A 17373-nucleotide genomic window follows, 5' to 3' on the forward strand; every position below is an offset into this window, starting at 1 on the left:
ATATCTGATTCCCCGCCTCTGTTTCCCCGCCTCTGATTCCCCGCCTCTTTTCCCAATATCTAAGTCCCCGCCTCTGATTCCCCAACTCTGATTCCCCACCTCTGATTCTCCAGCTCTGATTCCCCGCCTCTGATTCCCCGCATCTGATTCCCTGCATCTGATTCCAAGCCTCTGATTCCCTGCCTCTGATTCCCAACCTCTGATTCCCCACCTCTGATTTCCCATATCTGATTCCCCGCCTCTGTTTCCCCGCCTCTGATTCCCCGCCTCTGTTTTCCCCATATCTGATTCCCGGCCTCTGATTCCCCGCCTCTGATTCCCCGCCTCTGATTCCCTGCCTCTGATTCCCCATCTCCGATTCCGCACATCTGATTCCCTGCCTCTGATTCCCCGCCTCTGATTCCCCGCCTCTGATTCCCTGCCTCTGATTCCCAACATCTGATTCTCCACCTCTGATTCCCCATATCTGATTCCCCGCCTGTTTCCCCGCCTCTGACTCCCCTCCTCTGATTCCCCAATTCTAATTCCCCGCCTCTGATTCCCCAGCTCTGATTCCCCGTGTTTGATTCCCTGCCTCTGATTCCCTGCCCTGATTCCCCATCTCTGTTTCACCGCCTTTGATTCGCCACCTCTGATTCCCCACCTCTGATTCCCGGACTCTTATTCCCGGCATCTGATTCCGGCCTCTGATTCCTGGCCTCTGATTCCCTGCTTCTGATTCTGATTCCCTGCCTCTGATTCCCCATCTCTGATTGCGCACATCTGATTCCCTGCCTCTGATTCCCCACCTCTGATTCCCCATATCTGATTTCCCGCCTCTGTTTCCCCGCCTCTGATTCCCCGCCTCTGTTTCCCAATATCTAAGTCCCCGCCTCTGATACCCCAACTCTGATTCCCCACCTCTCATTCTCCAGCTCTGATTCCCCGCCTCTGATTCCCCGCATCTGATTCCCTGCATCTGATTCCAAGCCTCTGATTCCCTGCATCTGATTCCCAACCTTTGATTCCCCACCTCTGATTCCCCATATCTGATTCCCCGCCTCTGTTTCCCCGCCTCTGATTCCCCGCCTCTGTTTCCCCATATCTGATTCCCGGCCTCTGATTCCCCGCCTCTGATTCCCCGCCTCTGATTCCCTGCCTCTGATTCCCCATCTCCGATTCCGCACATCTGATTCCCTGCCTCTGATTCCCCGCCTCTGATTCCCCGCCTCTGATTCCCTGCCTCTGATTCCCAACATCTGATTCCCCACCTCTGATTCCCCATATCTGATTCCCCGCCTCTGTTTCCCCAGCTCTGATTCCCCGTGTTTGATTCCCTGCCTCTGATTCCCTGCCCTGATTCCCCATCTCTGTTTCACCGCCTTTGATTCGCCACCTCTGATTCCCCTTATCTGATTCCCCGCCTCTGTTTCCCCGCCTCTGATTCCCTGCCTCTGATTCCCAACCTCTGATTCCACACCTCTGATTCCCCATATCTGATTCCCCGCCTGTGTTTCCCCACCTCTGATTCCCCGCCCCTGTTTCCCCATATCTGATTCCCCGCCTCTGATTCCCCAACCCTGATTCCCAGCCTCTGATTCCCCAGCTCTGATTCCCCGCCTCTGATTCCCCGTGTTTGATTCCCTGCCTCTGATTGCCCGCCTCTGATTCCCCATCTCTGATTCACCGCCTTTGATTCGCCACCTCGGATTCCCCATATCTGATTCCCTGTCTCTGTTTCCCCACCTCTGATTCCCCGCCTCTGATTCCCCATATCTCATTCCCCGCCTCTGAATCCCCATCTCTGATTCCCGGACTCTGATTCCCCACCTCTGATTCCCGGCCTCTTATTCCCGGCATCTGATTCCGGCCTCTGATTCCCGGCCTCTGATTCCCTGCTTCTGATTCTGATTCCCTGCCTCTGATTCCCCATCTCTGATTGCGCACATCTGATTCCCTGCCTCTGATTCCCCACCTCTGATTCCCCATATCTGATTCCCTGCCTCTGTTTCCCCGCCTCTGATTCCCCGCCTCTGTTTCCCAATATCTAAGTCCCCGCCTCTGATTCCCCAACTCTGATTCCCCACCTCTGATTCTCCAGCTCTGATTCCCCGCCTCTGTTTCCCCATATCTAAGTCCCCGCCTCTGATTCCCCAACTCTGATTCCCCACCTCTGATTCCCCAGCTCTGATTCCCCGCCTCTGATTCCCCGCATCTGATTCCCAGCATCTGATTCCCAGCCTCTGATTCCCTGCCTGTGATTCCCAACCTCTGATTCCCCACCTCTGATTCCCCATATCTGATTCCCCGCCTCTGTTTCCCCGCCTCTGATTCCCCGCCTCTGTTTCCCCATATCTGATTCCCCGCCTCTATTTGCCCACCTCTGATTCCCCACCTCAGTTTCCCCAGCTCTGATTCCCCGCCTCTGATTCCCCGCATCTGATTCCCTGCATCTGATTCCCAGCCTCTGATTCCCTGCCTGTGATTCCCAACCTCTGATTCCCCACCTCTGATTCCCCATATCTGATTCCCCGCCTCTGTTTCCCCACCTCTGATTCCCCGCCTCTGTTTCCCCATATCTGATTCCCCGCCTCTATTTGCCCACCTCTGATTACCCACCTCAGTTTCCCCATATCTGATTCCCCGCCTCTGAATCCCCAACTCTGATTCCCTGCATCTAATTCCCCAGCTCTGATTCCCCGCCTCTGATTCCCCGTGTCTGATTTCCTGCCTCTGATTCCCCGCCTCTGATTACCCATGTCTGATTCACCGCCTCTGATTCCCCACTTCTGATTCCCCATCTCTGATTCCGCACATCCCATTCCCTGCCTCTGATTCCCCGCCTCTGATTCCCCGCCTCAGATTCCCCGTGTCTGATTTCCTGCCTCTGATTCCCCGCCTCTGATTACCCATGTCTGATTCACCGCCTCTGATTCCCCACCTCTGATTCCCCATCTCTGATTCCGCACATCCGATTCCCTGCTTCTGATTCCCCGCCTCTGATTCACAGCCTCTGATTCCCCAGCTCTGATACCCCGCCTCAGATTCCCTGCGTCTTATTCCCTGCTTCTGATTCTGATTCCCTGCCTCTGATTCCCCATCTCTGATACTGCACATCTGATTCCCTGCCTCTGATTCCCCACCTCTGATTCCCAATATCTGATTCCCCGCCTCTGTTTCCCCGCCTCTGATTCCCCGCCTCTGTTTCCCCATATCTAAGTCCCCGCCTCTGATTCCCCAACTCTGATTCCCCACCTCTGATTCCCCAGCGCTGATTCCCCACCTCTGATTCCCCATATCTGATTCCCCGCCTCTGAATCCCCAACTCTGATTCCCTGCATCTAATTCCCCAGCTCTGATTCCCCGCCTCTGATTCCCCGTGTCTGATTTCCTGCCTCTGATTCCCCGCCTCTGATTACCCATGTCTGATTCACCGCCTCTGATTCCCCACCTCTGATTCCCCATCTCTGATTCCGCACATCCGATTCCCTGCCTCTGATTCCCCGCCTCTGATTCACCGCCTCTGATTCCCGGCCTCTGATTTCCCGCCTCTGATTCCCTGCCACTGATACCCCGCCCCTGATTCCCCACCTCTGATTCCCCATATCTGATTCCCCGCCTCTGTTTCCCCGCCTCTGATTCCCCGCCTCTGATTCCCCATATCTGATTCCCCGCCTCTGATTCCCCAACTCTGATTCCCCGCCTCTGATTCCCCAGCTCTGAAACCCCGCCTCTGATTCCCCGCGTCTGATTGCCGGCCTCTGATTCCCCGCCTCTGATTCTCCATCTCTGATTCACAACCTCTTATTCCCAACCTCTGATTGCCCATATCTGATTCCCCGCCTCTGTATCCCCGCCTCTGATTCCGCAGCTCTGATTAACAATATCTGATTCCCCGCCTCTGATTCCCCACCTCTGATTCCCCGCCTCTGATTCGCCAGCTATGATTCCCCGCCTCTGATTCCCCAGCTCTGATTCCCTGCCTCTGATTCCCCGTGTTTGATTCCCTGCCTCTGATTCCCGGCCTCTGATTCCCCATCTCTGATTCACCGCCTTTGATTCGCCACCTCTGATTCCCCATATCTGATTCCCCGCCTCTGTTTCCCCGCCTCTGATTCCCCGCCTCTGATTCCCCATATCTCATTCCCCGCCTCTGAATCCCCATCTCTGATTCCCGGACTCTGATTCCCCACCTCTGATTCCCGGCCTCTTATTCCCGGCATCTGATTCCGGCCTCTGATCCCCGGCCTCTGATTCCCTGCTTCTGATTCTGATTCCCTGCCTCTGATTCCCCATCTCTGATTGCGCACATCTGATTCCCTGCCTCTGATTCCCCACCTCTGATTCCCCATATCTGATTCCCCGCCTCTGTTTCTCCGCCTCTGATTCCCCGCCTCTGTTTCCCAATATCTAAGTCCCCGCCTCTGATTCCCCAACTCTGATTCCCCACCTCTGATTCTCCAGCTCTGATTCCCCGCCTCTGATTCCCCGCATCTGATTCCCTGCATCTGACTCCAAGCCTCTGATTCCCTGCCTCTGATTCCCAACCTCTGATTCCCCACCTCTGATTTCCCATATCTGATTCCCCGCCTCTGTTTCCCCGCCTCTGATTCCCCGCCTCTGTTTCCCCATATCTGATTCCCGGCCTCTGATTCCCCGCCTCTGATTCCCCGCCTCTGATTCCCTGCCTCTGATTCCCCATCTCCGATTCCGCACATCTGATTCCCTGCCTCTGATTCCCCGCCTCTGATTCCCCGCCTCTGATTCCCTGCCTCTGATTCCCAACATCTGATTCTCCACCTCTGATTCCCCATATCTGATTCCCCGCCTGTTTCCCCGCCTCTGACTCCCCTCCTCTGATTCCCCAACTCTAATTCCCCGCCTCTGATTCCCCAGCTCTGATTCCCCGTGTTTGATTCCCTGCCTCTGATTCCCTGCCCTGATTCCCCATCTCTGTTTCACCGCCTTTGATTCGCCACCTCTGATTCCCCATATCTGATTCCCGTCCTCTGTTTCCCCGCCTCTGATTCCCTGCCTCTGATTCCCAACCTCTGATTCCACACCTCTGATTCCCCATATCTGATTCCTCGCCTCTTGTTTCCCCGCCTCTGATTCCCCGCCCCTGTTTCCCCATATCTGATTCCCCGCCTCTGATTCCCCAACTCTGATTCCCCGCCTCTGATTCCCCAGCTCTGATTCCCCGCCTCTGATTCCCCGTGTTTGATTCCCTGCCTCTGATTGCCCGCCTCTGATTCTCCATATCTCATACTCCGCCTCTGATTCCCCAGCTCTGAATCCCCGCCTCTGATTCCCCGCGTCTGATTACCGGCCTCTGATTCCCCACCTCTGATTCCCCATATCTGATTCCCCGCCTCTGTTTCCCCGCCTCTGATTCCCCACCTCTGATTAACAATATCTGATTCCCCGCCTCTGATTCCCCACCTCTGATTCCCCGCCTCTGATTCGCCAGCTATGATTCCCCACCTCTGATTCCCAGCGTCTGATTCCCCGCCTCTGATTCCCAATCTCTGATTCCCCATCTCTGATTCCCCAATTCTGATTCCCCGCCTCTGATTCCCCAGCTCTGAATCCTCGCCTCTGATTCCTTGCCTCTGATTCCCAACATCTGATTCCCCACCTCTGAATTCCCATATTGATTCCCTGCCTCTGATTCCCCGCCTCTGATTCCCCAACTCTGATTCCCCGCCTCTGATTCCCCAGCTCTGATTCCCCGCCTCTTATTCCCCGTGTTTGATTCCCTGCCTCTGATTCCCGGCCTCTGATTCCCCATCTCTGATTCACCGCCTTTCATTCGCCACCTCTGATTCCCCATATCTGATTCCCCGCCTCTGTTTCCCCGCCTCTGATTCCCCGCCTCTGATTCCCCATATCTCATTCCCCGCCTCTGAATCCCCATCTCTGATTCCCGGACTCTGATTCCCCACCTCTGATTCCCGGACTCTTATTCCCGGCATCTGATTCCGGCCTCTGATTCCTGGCCTCTGATTCCCTGCTTCTGATTCTGATTCCCTGCCTCTGATTCCCCATCTCTGATTGAGCACATCTGATTCCCTGCCTCTGATTCCCCACCTCTGATTCCCCATATCTGATTTCCCGCCTCTGTTTCCCCGCCTCTGATTCCCCGCCTCTGTTTCCCAATATCAAAGTCCACCGATTCTGATACCCCAACTCTGATTCCCCACCTCTGATTCTCCAGCTCTGATTCCCCGCCTCTGATTCACCGCATCTGATTCCCTGCATCTGATTCCAAGCCTCTGATTCCCTGCATCTGATTCCCAACCTCTGATTCCCCACCTCTGATTCCCCATATCTGATTCCCCGCCTCTGTTTCCCCGCCTCTGTTTCCCCATATCTGATTCCCGGCCTCTGATTCCCCGCCTCTGATTCCCCGCCTCTGATTCCCTGCCTCTTATTCCCCATCTCCGATTCCGCACATCTGAATCCCTGCCTCTGATTCCCCGCCTCTGATTCCCCGCCTCTGATTCCCTGCCTCTGATTCCCAACATCTGATTCCCCACCTCTGATTCCCCATATCTGATTCCCCGCCTCTGTTTCCCCAGCTCTGATTCCCCATGTTTGATTCCCTGCCTCTGATTCCCTGCCCTGATTCCCCATCTCTGTTTCACCGCCTTTGATTCACCACCTCTGATTCCCCTTATCTGATTCCCCGCCTCTGTTTCCCCGCCTCTGATTCCCTGCCTCTGATTCCCAACCTCTGATTCCACACCTCTGATTCCCCATATTTGATTCCCCGCCTGTGTTTCCCCACCTCTGATTCCCCGCCCCTGTTTCCCCATATCTGATTCCCCGCCTCTGATTCCCCAACCCTGATTCCCAGCCTCTGATTCCCCAGCTCTGATTCCCCGCCTCTGATTCCCCGTGTTTGATTCCCTGCCTCTGATTCCCCATCTCTGAATCACCGCCTTTGATTCGCCACCTCTGATTCCCCATATCTGATTCCCTGTCTCTGTTTCCCCACCTCTGATTCCCCGCCTCTGATTCCCCATATCTCATTCCCCGACTCTGAATCCCCATCTCTGATTCCCGGACTCTGATTCCCCACCTCTGATTCCCGGCCTCTTATTCCCGGCATCTGATTCCGGCCTCTGATTCCCGGCCTCTGATTCCCTGCTTCTGATTCTGATTCCCTGCCTCTGATTCCCCATCTCTGATTCCGCACATCTGATTCCCTGCCTCTGATTCCCCACCTCTGATTCCCCATATCTGATTCCCCGCCTCTGTTTCCCCGCCTCTGATTCCCCGCCTCTGTTTCCCAATATCTAAGTCCCCGCCTCTGATTCCCCAACTCTGATTCCCCACCTCTGATTCTCCAGCTCTGATTCCCCGCCTCTGTTTCCCCATATCTAAGTCCCCGCCTCTGATTCCCCAACTCTGATTCCCCACCTCTGATTCCCCAGCTCTGATTCCCCGCCTCTGATTCCCCGCATCTGATTCCCAGCATCTGATTCCCAGCCTCTGATTCCCTGCCTGTGATTCCCAACCTCTGATTCCCCACCTCTGATTCCCCATATCTGATTCCCCGCCTCTGTTTCCCCGCCTCTGATTCCCCGCCTCTGTTTCCCCATATCTGATTCCCCGCCTCTATTTGCCCACCTCTGATTCCCCACCTCAGTTTCCCCAGCTCTGATTCCCCGCCTCTGATTCCCCGCATCTGATTCCCTGCATCTGATTCCCAGCCTCTGATTCCCTGCCTGTGATTCCCAACCTCTGATTCCCCACCTCTGATTCCCCATATCTGATTCCCCGCCTCTGTTTCCCCACCTCTGATTCCCCGCCTCTGTTTCCCCATATCTGATTCCCCGCCTCTATTTGCCCACCTCTGATTACCCACCTCAGTTTCCCCATATCTGATTCCCCGCCTCTGAATCCCCAACTCTGATTCCCTGCATCTAATTCCCCAGCTCTGATTCCCCGCCTCTGATTCCCAGTGTCTGATTTCCTGCCTCTGATTCCCCGCCTCTGATTACCCATGTCTGATTCACCGCCTCTGATTCCCCACTTCTGATTCCCCATCTCTGATTCCGCACATCCCATTCCCTGCCTCTGATTCCCCGCCTCTGATTCCCCGCCTCAGATTCCCCGTGTCTGATTTCCTGCATCTGATTCCCCGCCTCTGATTACCCATGTCTGATTCACCGCCTCTGATTCCCCACCTCTGATTCCCCATCTCTGATTCCGCACATCCGATTCCCTGCTTCTGATTCCCCGCCTCTGATTCACAGCCTCTGATTCCCCAGCTCTGATTCCCCGCCTCAGATTCCCCGCGTCTTATTCCCTGCTTCTGATTCTGATTCCCTGCCTCTGATTCCCCATCTCTGATACCGCACATCTGATTCCCTGCCTCTGATTCCCCACCTCTGATTCCCAATATTTGATTCCCCGCCTCTGTTTCCCCGCCTCTGATTCCCCGCCTCTGTTTCCCCATATCTAAGTCCCCGCCTCTGATTCCCCAACTCTGATTCCCCACCTCTGATTCCCCAGCTCTGATTCCCCACCTCTGATTCCCCATATCTGATTCCCCGCCTCTGAATCCCCAACTCTGATTCCCTGCATCTAATTCCCCAGCTCTGATTCCCCGCCTCTGATTCCCCGTGTCTGATTTCCTGCCTCTGATTCCCCGCCTCTGATTACCCATGTCTGATTCACCGCCTCTGATTCCCCATATCTGATTCCCTGTCTCTGTTTCCCCACCTCTGATTCCCCGCCTCTGATTCCCCATATCTCATTCCCCGACTCTGAATCCCCATCTCTGATTCCCGGACTCTGATTCCCCACCTCTGATTCCCGGCCTCTTATTCCCGGCATCTGATTCCGGCCTCTGATTCCCGGCCTCTGATTCCCTGCTTCTGATTCTGATTCCCTGCCTCTGATTCCCCATCTCTGATTGCGCACATCTGATTCCCTGCCTCTGATTCCCCACCTCTGATTCCCCATATCTGATTCCCCGCCTCTGTTTCCCCGTCTCTGATTCCCCACCTCTGTTTCCCAATATCTAAGTCCCCGCCTCTGATTCCCCAACTCTGATTCCCCACCTCTGATTCTCCAGCTCTGATTCCCCGCCTCTGTTTACCCATATCTAAGTCCCCGCCTCTGATTCCCCAACTCTGATTCCCCACCTCTGATTCCCCAGCTCTGATTCCCCGCCTCTGATTCCCCGCATCTGATTCCCAGCATCTGATTCCCAGCCTCTGATTCCCTGCCTGTGATTCCCAACCTCTGATTCCCCACCTCTGATTCCCCATATCTGATTCCCCGCCTCTCTTTCCCCGCCTCTGATTCCCCGCCTCTGTTTCCCCATATCTGATTCCCCGCCTCTATTTGCCCACCTCTGATTCCCCACCTCAGTTTCCCCAGCTCTGATTCCCCGCCTCTGATTCCCCGCATCTGATTCCCTGCATCTGATTCCCAGCCTCTGATTCCCTGCCTGTGATTCCCAACCTCTGATTCCCCACCTCTGATTCCCCATATCTGATTCCCCGCCTCTGTTTCCCCACCTCTGATTCCCCGCCTCTGTTTCCCCATATCTGATTCCCCGCCTCTATTTGCCCACCTCTGATTACCCACCTCAGTTTCCCCATATCTGATTCCCCGCCTCTGAATCCCCAACTCTGATTCCCTGCATCTAATTCCCCAGCTCTGATTCCCCGCCTCTGATTCCCAGTGTCTGATTTCCTGCCTCTGATTCCCCGCCTCTGATTACCCATGTCTGATTCACCGCCTCTGATTCCCCACTTCTGATTCCCCATCTCTGATTCCGCACATCCCATTCCCTGCCTCTGATTCCCCGCCTCTGATTCCCCGCCTCAGATTCCCCGTGTCTGATTTCCTGCCTCTGATTCCCCGCCTCTGATTACCCATGTCTGATTCACCGCCTCTGATTCCCCACCTCTGATTCCCCATCTCTGATTCCGCACATCCGATTCCCTGCTTCTGATTCCCCGCCTCTGATTCACAGCCTCTGATTCCCCAGCTCTGATTCCCCGCCTCAGATTCCCCGCGTCTTATTCCCTGCTTCTGATTCTGATTCCCTGCCTCTGATTCCCCATCTCTGATACCGCACATCTGATTCCCTGCCTCTGATTCCCCACCTCTGATTCCCAATATCTGATTCCCCGCCTCTGTTTCCCCGCCTCTGATTCCCCGCCTCTGTTTCCCCATATCTAAGTCCCCGCCTCTGATTCCCCAACTCTGATTCCCCACCTCTGATTCCCCAGCTCTGATTCCCCACCTCTGATTCCCCATATCTGATTCCCCGCCTCTGAATCCCCAACTCTGATTCCCTGCATCTAATTCCCCAGCTCTGATTCCCCGCCTCTGATTCCCCGTGTCTGATTTCCTGCCTCTGATTCCCCGCCTCTGATTACCCATGTCTGATTCACCGCCTCTGATTCCCCACCTCTGATTCCCCATCTCTGATTCCGCACATCCGATTCCCTGCCTCTGATTCCCCGCCTCTGATTCACCGCCTCTGATTCCCGGCCTCTGATTTCCCGCCTCTGATTCCCTGCCACTGATACCCCGCCTCTGATTCCCCACCTCTGATTCCCCATATCTGATTCCCCGCCTCTGATTCCCCATATCTGATTCCCCGCCTCTGATTCCCCATATCTGATTCCCCGCCTCTGATTCCCCAACTCTGATTCCCCGCCTCTGATTCCCCAGCTCTGAAACCCCGCCTCTGATTCCCCGCGTCTGATTACCGGCCTCTGATTCCCCGCCTCTGATTCTCCATCTCTGATTCACAACCTCTGATTCCCCACCTCTGATTGCCCATATCTGATTCCCCGCCTCTGTATCCCCGCCTCTGATTCCCCAGCTCTGATTAACAATATCTGATTCCCTGCCTCTGATTCCCCAGCTCTGATTCCCCGCCTCTGATTCGCCAGCTATGATTCCCCGCCTCTGATTCCCCAGCTCTGATTCCCTGCCTCTGATTCCCCGTGTTTGATTCCCTGCCTCTGATTCCCGGCCTCTGATTCCCCATCTCTGATTCACCGCCTTTGATTCGCCACCTCTGATTCCCCATATCTGATTCCACGCCTCTGTTTCCCCGCCTCTGATTCCCCGCCTCTGATTCCCCATATCTCATTCCCCGCCTCTGAATCCCCATCTCTGATTCCCGGACTCTGATTCCCCACCTCTGATTCCCGGCCTCTTATTCCCGGCATCTGATTCCGGCCTCTGATCCCCGGCATCTGATTCCCTGCTTCTGATTCTGATTCCCTGCCTCTGATTCCCCATCTCTGATTGCGCACATCTGATTCCCTGCCTCTGATTCCCCACCTCTGATTCCCCATATCTGATTCCCCGCCTCTGTTTCCCCGCCTCTGATTCCCCGCCTCTGTTTCCCAATATCTAAGTCCCCGCCTCTGATTCCCCAACTCTGATTCCCCACCTCTGATTCTCCAGCTCTGATTCCCCGCCTCTGATTCCCCGCATCTGATTCCCTGAATCTTATTCCAAGCCTCTGATTCCCTGCCTCTGATTCCCAACCTCTGATTCCCCACCTCTGATTTCCCATATCTGATTCCCCGCCTCTGTTTCCCCGCCTCTGATTCCCCGCCTCTGTTTTCCCCATATCTGATTCCCGGCCTCTGATTCCCCGCCTCTGATTCCCCGCCTCTGATTCCCTGCCTCTGATTCCCCATCTCCGATTCCGCACATCTGATTCCCTGCCTCTGATTCCCCGCCTCTGATTCCCCGCCTCTGATTCCCTGCCTCTGATTCCCAACATCTGATTCTCCACCTCTGATTCCCCATATCTGATTCCCCGCCTGTTTCCCCGCCTCTGACTCCCCTCCTCTGATTCCCCAACTCTAATTCCCCGCCTCTGATTCCCCAGCTCTGATTCCCCGTGTTTGATTCCCTGCCTCTGATTCCCTGCCCTGATTCTCCATCTCTGTTTCAACGCCTTTGATTCGCCACCTCTGATTCCCCACCTCTGATTCCCGGACTCTTATTCCCGGCATCTGATTCCGGCCTCTGATTCCTGGCCTCTGATTCCCTGCTTCTTATTCTGATTCCCTGCCTCTGATTCCCCATCTCTGATTGCGCACATCTGATTCCCTGCCTCTGATTCCCCACCTCTGATTCCCCATATCTGATTTCCCGCCTCTGTTTCCCCGCCTCTGATTCCCCGCCTCTGTTTCCCAATATAAAAGTCCCCGCCTCTGATACCCCAACTCTGATTCCCCACCTCTGATTCTCCAGCTCTGATTCCCCGCCTCTGATTCCCCGCATCTGATTCCCTGCATCTGATTCCAAGCCTCTGATTCCCTGCATCTGATTCCCAACCTTTGATTCCCCACCTCTGATTCCCCATATCTGATTCCCCGCCTCTGTTTCCCCGCCTCTGATTCCCCGCCTCTGTTTCCCCATATCTGATTCCCGGCCTCTGATTCCCCGCCTCTGATTCCCCGCCTCTGATTCCCTGCCTCTGATTCCCCATCTCCGATTCCGCACATCTGATTCCCTGCCTCTGATTCCCCGCCTCTGATTCCCCGCCTCTGATTCCCTGCCTCTGATTCCCAACATCTGATTCCCCACCTCTGATTCCCCATATCTGATTCCCCGCCTCTGTTTCCCCAGCTCTGATTCCCCGTGTTTGATTCCCTGCCTCTGATTCCCTGCCCTGATTCCCCATCTCTGTTTCACCGCCTTTGATTCGCCACCTCTGATTCCCCTTATCTGATTCCCCGCCTCTGTTTCCCCGCCTCTGATTCCCTGCCTCTGATTCCCAACCTCTGATTCCACACCTCTGATTCCCCATATCTGATTCCCCGCCTGTGTTTCCCCACCTCTGATTCCCCGCCCCTGTTTCCCCATATCTGATTCCCCGCCTCTGATTCCCCAACCCTGATTCCCAGCCTCTGATTCCCCAGCTCTGATTCCCCGCCTCTGATTCCCCGTGTTTGATTCCCTGCCTCTGATTGCCCGCCTCTGATTCCCCATCTCTGATTCACCGCCTTTGATTCGCAACCTCTGATTCCCCATATCTGATTCCCTGTCTCTGTTTCCCCACCTCTGATTCCCCGCCTCTGATTCCCCATATCTCATTCCCCGCCTCTGAATCCCCATCTCTGATTCCCGGACTCTGATTCCCCACCTCTGATTCCCGGCCTCTTATTCCCGGCATCTGATTCCGGCCTCTGATTCCCGGCCTCTGATTCCCTGCTTCTGATTCTGATTCCCTGCCTCTGATTCCCCATCTCTGATTGCGCACATCTGATTCCCTGCCTCTGATTCCCCACCTCTGATTCCCCAAATCTGATTCCCTGCCTCTGTTTCCCCGCCTCTGTTTCCCCGCCTCTGTTTCCCAATATCTAAGTCCCCGCCTCTGATTCCCCAACTCTGATTCCCCACCTCTGATTCTCCATCTCTGATTCCCCGCCTCTGTTTCCCCATATCTAAGTCCCCGCCTCTGATTCCCCAACTCTGATTCCCCACCTCTGATTCCCCAGCTCTGATTCCCCGCCTCTGATTCCCCGCATCTGATTCCCAGCATCTGATTCCCAGCCTCTGATTCCCTGCCTGTGATTCACAACCTCTGATTCCCCACCTCTGATTCCCCATATCTGATTCCCCGCCTCTGTTTCCCCGCCTCTGATTCCCCGCCTCTGTTTCCCCATATCTGATTCCCCGCCTCTATTTGCCCACCTCTGATTCCCCACCTCAGTTTCCCCAGCTCTGATTCCCCGCCTCTGATTCCCCGCATCTGATTCCCTGCATCTGATTCCCAGCCTCTGATTCCCTGCCTGTGATTCCCAACCTCTGATTCCCCACCTCTGATTCCCCATATCTGATTCCCCGCCTCTGTTTCCCCACCTCTGATTCCCCGCCACTGTTTCCCCATATCTGATTCCCCGCCTCTGTTTCCCCGCCTCTGATTCGCCAGCTATGATTCCCCGCCTCTGATTCCCCAGCTCTGATTCCCTGCCTCTGATTCCCCGTGTTTGATTCCCTGCCTCTGATTCCCGGCCTCTGATTCCCCATCTCTGATTCACCGCCTTTGATTCGCCACCTCTGATTCCCCATATCTGATTCCCCGCCTCTGTTTCCCCGCCTCTGATTCCCCGCCTCTGATTCCCCATATCTCATTCCCCGCCTCTGAATCCCCATCTCTGATTCCCGGACTCTGATTCCCCACCTCTGATTCCCGGCCTCTTATTCCCGGCATCTGATTCCGGCCTCTGATCCCCGGCCTCTGATTCCCTGCTTCTGATTCTGATTCCCTGCCTCTGATTCCCCACCTCTGATTCCCCGCCTCTGATTCGCCAGCTATGATTCCCCGCCTCTGATTCCCCAGCTCTGATTCCCTGCCTCTGATTCCCCGTGTTTGATTCCCTGCCTCTGATTCCCGGCCTCTGATTCCCCATCTCTGATTCACCGCCTTTGATTCGCCACCTCTGATTCCCCATATCTGATTCCCCGCCTCTGTTTCCCCGCCTCTGATTCCCCGCCTCTGATTCCCCATATCTCATTCCCCGCCTCTGAATCCCCATCTCTGATTCCCGGACTCTGATTCCCCACCTCTGATTCCCGGCCTCTTATTCCCGGCATCTGATTCCGGCCTCTGATCCCCGGCCTCTGATTCCCTGCTTCTGATTCTGATTCCCTGCCTCTGATTCCCCATCTCTGATTGCGCACATCTGATTCCCTGCCTCTGATTCCCCACCTCTGATTCCCCATATCTGATTCCCCGCCTCTGTTTCCCCGCCTCTGATTCCCCGCCTCTGTTTCCCAATATCTAAGTCCCCGCCTCTGATTCCCCAACTCTGATTCCCCACCTCTGATTCTCCAGCTCTGATTCCCCGCCTCTGATTCCCCGCATCTGATTCCCTGCATCTGATTCCAAGCCTCTGATTCCCTGCCTCTGATTCCCAACCTCTGTTTCCCCACCTCTGATTCCCCGCCTCTGTTTCCCCATATCTGATTCCCCGCCTCTATTTGCCCACCTCTGATTACCCACCTCAGTTTCCCCATATCTGATTCCCCGCCTCTGAATCCCCAACTCTGATTCCCTGCATCTAATTCCCCAGCTCTGATTCCCCGCCTCTGATTCCCCGTGTCTGATTTCCTGCCTCTGATTCCCCGCCTCTGATTACCCATGTCTGATTCACCGCCTCTGATTCCCCACTTCTGATTCCACATCTCTGATTCCGCACATCCCATTCCCTGCCTCTGATTCCCCGCCTCTGATTCCCCGCCTCAGATTCCCCGTGTCTGATTTCCTGCCTCTGATTCCCCGCCTCTGATTACCCATGTCTGATTCACCGCCTCTGATTCCCCACCTCTGATTCCCCATCTCTGATTCCGCACATCCGATTCCCTGCTTCTGATTCCCCGCCTCTGATTCACAGCCTCTGATTCCCCAGCTCTGATTCCCCGCCTCAGATTCCCCGCGTCTTATTCCCTGCTTCTGATTCTGATTCCCTGCCTCTGATTCCCCATCTCTGATACCGCACATCTGATTCCCTGCCTCTGATTCCCCATCTCCGATTCCGCACATCTGATTCCCTGCCTCTGATTCCCCGCCTCTGATTCCCCGCCTCTGATTCCCTGCCTCTGATTCGCAACATCTGATTCTCCACCTCTGATTCCCCATATCTGATTCCCCGCCTGTTTCCCCGCCTCTGACTCCCCTCCTCTGATTCCCCAACTCTAATTCCCCGCCTCTGATTCCCCAGCTCTGATTCCCCGTGTTTGATTCCCTGCCTCTGATTCCCTGCCCTGATTCCCCATCTCTGTTTCACCGCCTTTGATTCGCCACCTCTGATTCCCCATATCTGATTCCCGTCCTCTTTTTCCCCGCCTCTGATTCCCTGCCTCTGATTCCCAACCTCTGATTCCACACCTCTGATTTCCCATATCTGATTCCTCGCCTCTTGTTTCCCCGCCTCTGATTCCCCGCCCCTGTTTCCCCATATCTGATTCCCCGCCTCTGATTCCCCAACTCTGATTCCCCGCCTCTGATTCCCCAGCTCTGATTCCCCGCCTCTGATTCCCCGTGTTTGATTCCCTGCCTCTGATTGCCCGCCTCTGATTCCCCATCTCTGATTCACCGCCTTTGATTCGCCACCACTGATTCCCCATATCTGATTCCCCACCTCTGTTTCCCCGCCTCTGATTCCCCGCCTCTGATTCTCCATATCTCATTCTCCGCCTCTGAATCCCCATCTCTGATTCCCGGACTCTGATTCCCCACCTCTGATTCCCGGCCTCTTATTCCCAGCATCTGATTCCCGGCCTCTGATTCCCGGCCTCTGATTCCCCGCTTCTGATTCTGATTCCCTGCCTCTGATTCCCCATCTCTGATTCCGCACATCTGATTCCCTGCCTCTGATTCCCCACCTCTGATTCCCCATATCTGATTCCCCGCCTCTGTTTCCCCGCCTCTGATTCCCCGCCTCTGTTTCCCCATATCTAATTCCCAACCTCTGATGCCCCAACTCTAATTCCCTGCCTCTGATTCCCCGCGTTCTATTCCCTGCCTCTGATTCCCCGCCTGTGATTCCCCATCTCTGATTCACCACCTCTGATTCCCCACCTCTGATTCCCCATATCTGATTCCCCATGTCTGATTTCCTGCCTCTGATTCCCCGCCTCTGATTACCCATGTCTGATTCACCGCCTCTGATTCCCCACATCTGATTCCCCATCTCTGATTCCGCACATCAGATTCCCTGCCTCTGATTCCCCGCCTCTGATTCACCGCCTCTGATTCACCGCCTCTGATTCCCAGCCTCTGATTTCCCGCCTCTGATTCCCTGCCACTGATACCCCGCCCCTGATTCCCCACCTCTGATTCCCCATATCTGATTCCCCGCCTCTGTTTCCCCACCTCTGATTCCCCGCCTCTGATTCCCCATATCTGATTCCCCGCCTCTGATTCCCCAACTCTGATTCCCCGCCTCTGATTCCCCAGCTCTGAATCCCCGCCTCTGATTCCCCGCGTCTGATTACCGGCCTCTGATTCCCCACCTCTGATTCCCCATATCTGATTCCCCGCCTCTGTTTCCCCGCCTCTGATTCCCCACCTCTGATTAACAATATCTGATTCCCCGCCTCTGATTCCCCACCTCTGATTCCCCGCGTCTGATTCCCTGCCTCTGATACCCCGCCTCTGTTTCCCCGCCTCTGATTCCCCACCTCTGATTAACAATATCTGATTCCCCGCCTCTGATTCCCCACCTCTGATTCCCCGCCTCTGATTCGCCAGCTATGATTCCCCACCTCTGATTCCCCGCGTCTGATTCCCTGCCTCTGATACCCCGCCTCTGATTCCACATCTCTGATTCACCACCTCTGATTCCCAGCGTCTGATTCCCCGCCTCTGATTCCCCATCTCTGATT

The sequence above is a fragment of the Narcine bancroftii genome, unplaced genomic scaffold, assembly GCF_036971445.1.
Source record: "Narcine bancroftii isolate sNarBan1 unplaced genomic scaffold, sNarBan1.hap1 Scaffold_159, whole genome shotgun sequence".
Classification (NCBI taxonomy): Eukaryota; Metazoa; Chordata; class Chondrichthyes; order Torpediniformes; family Narcinidae; genus Narcine; species Narcine bancroftii.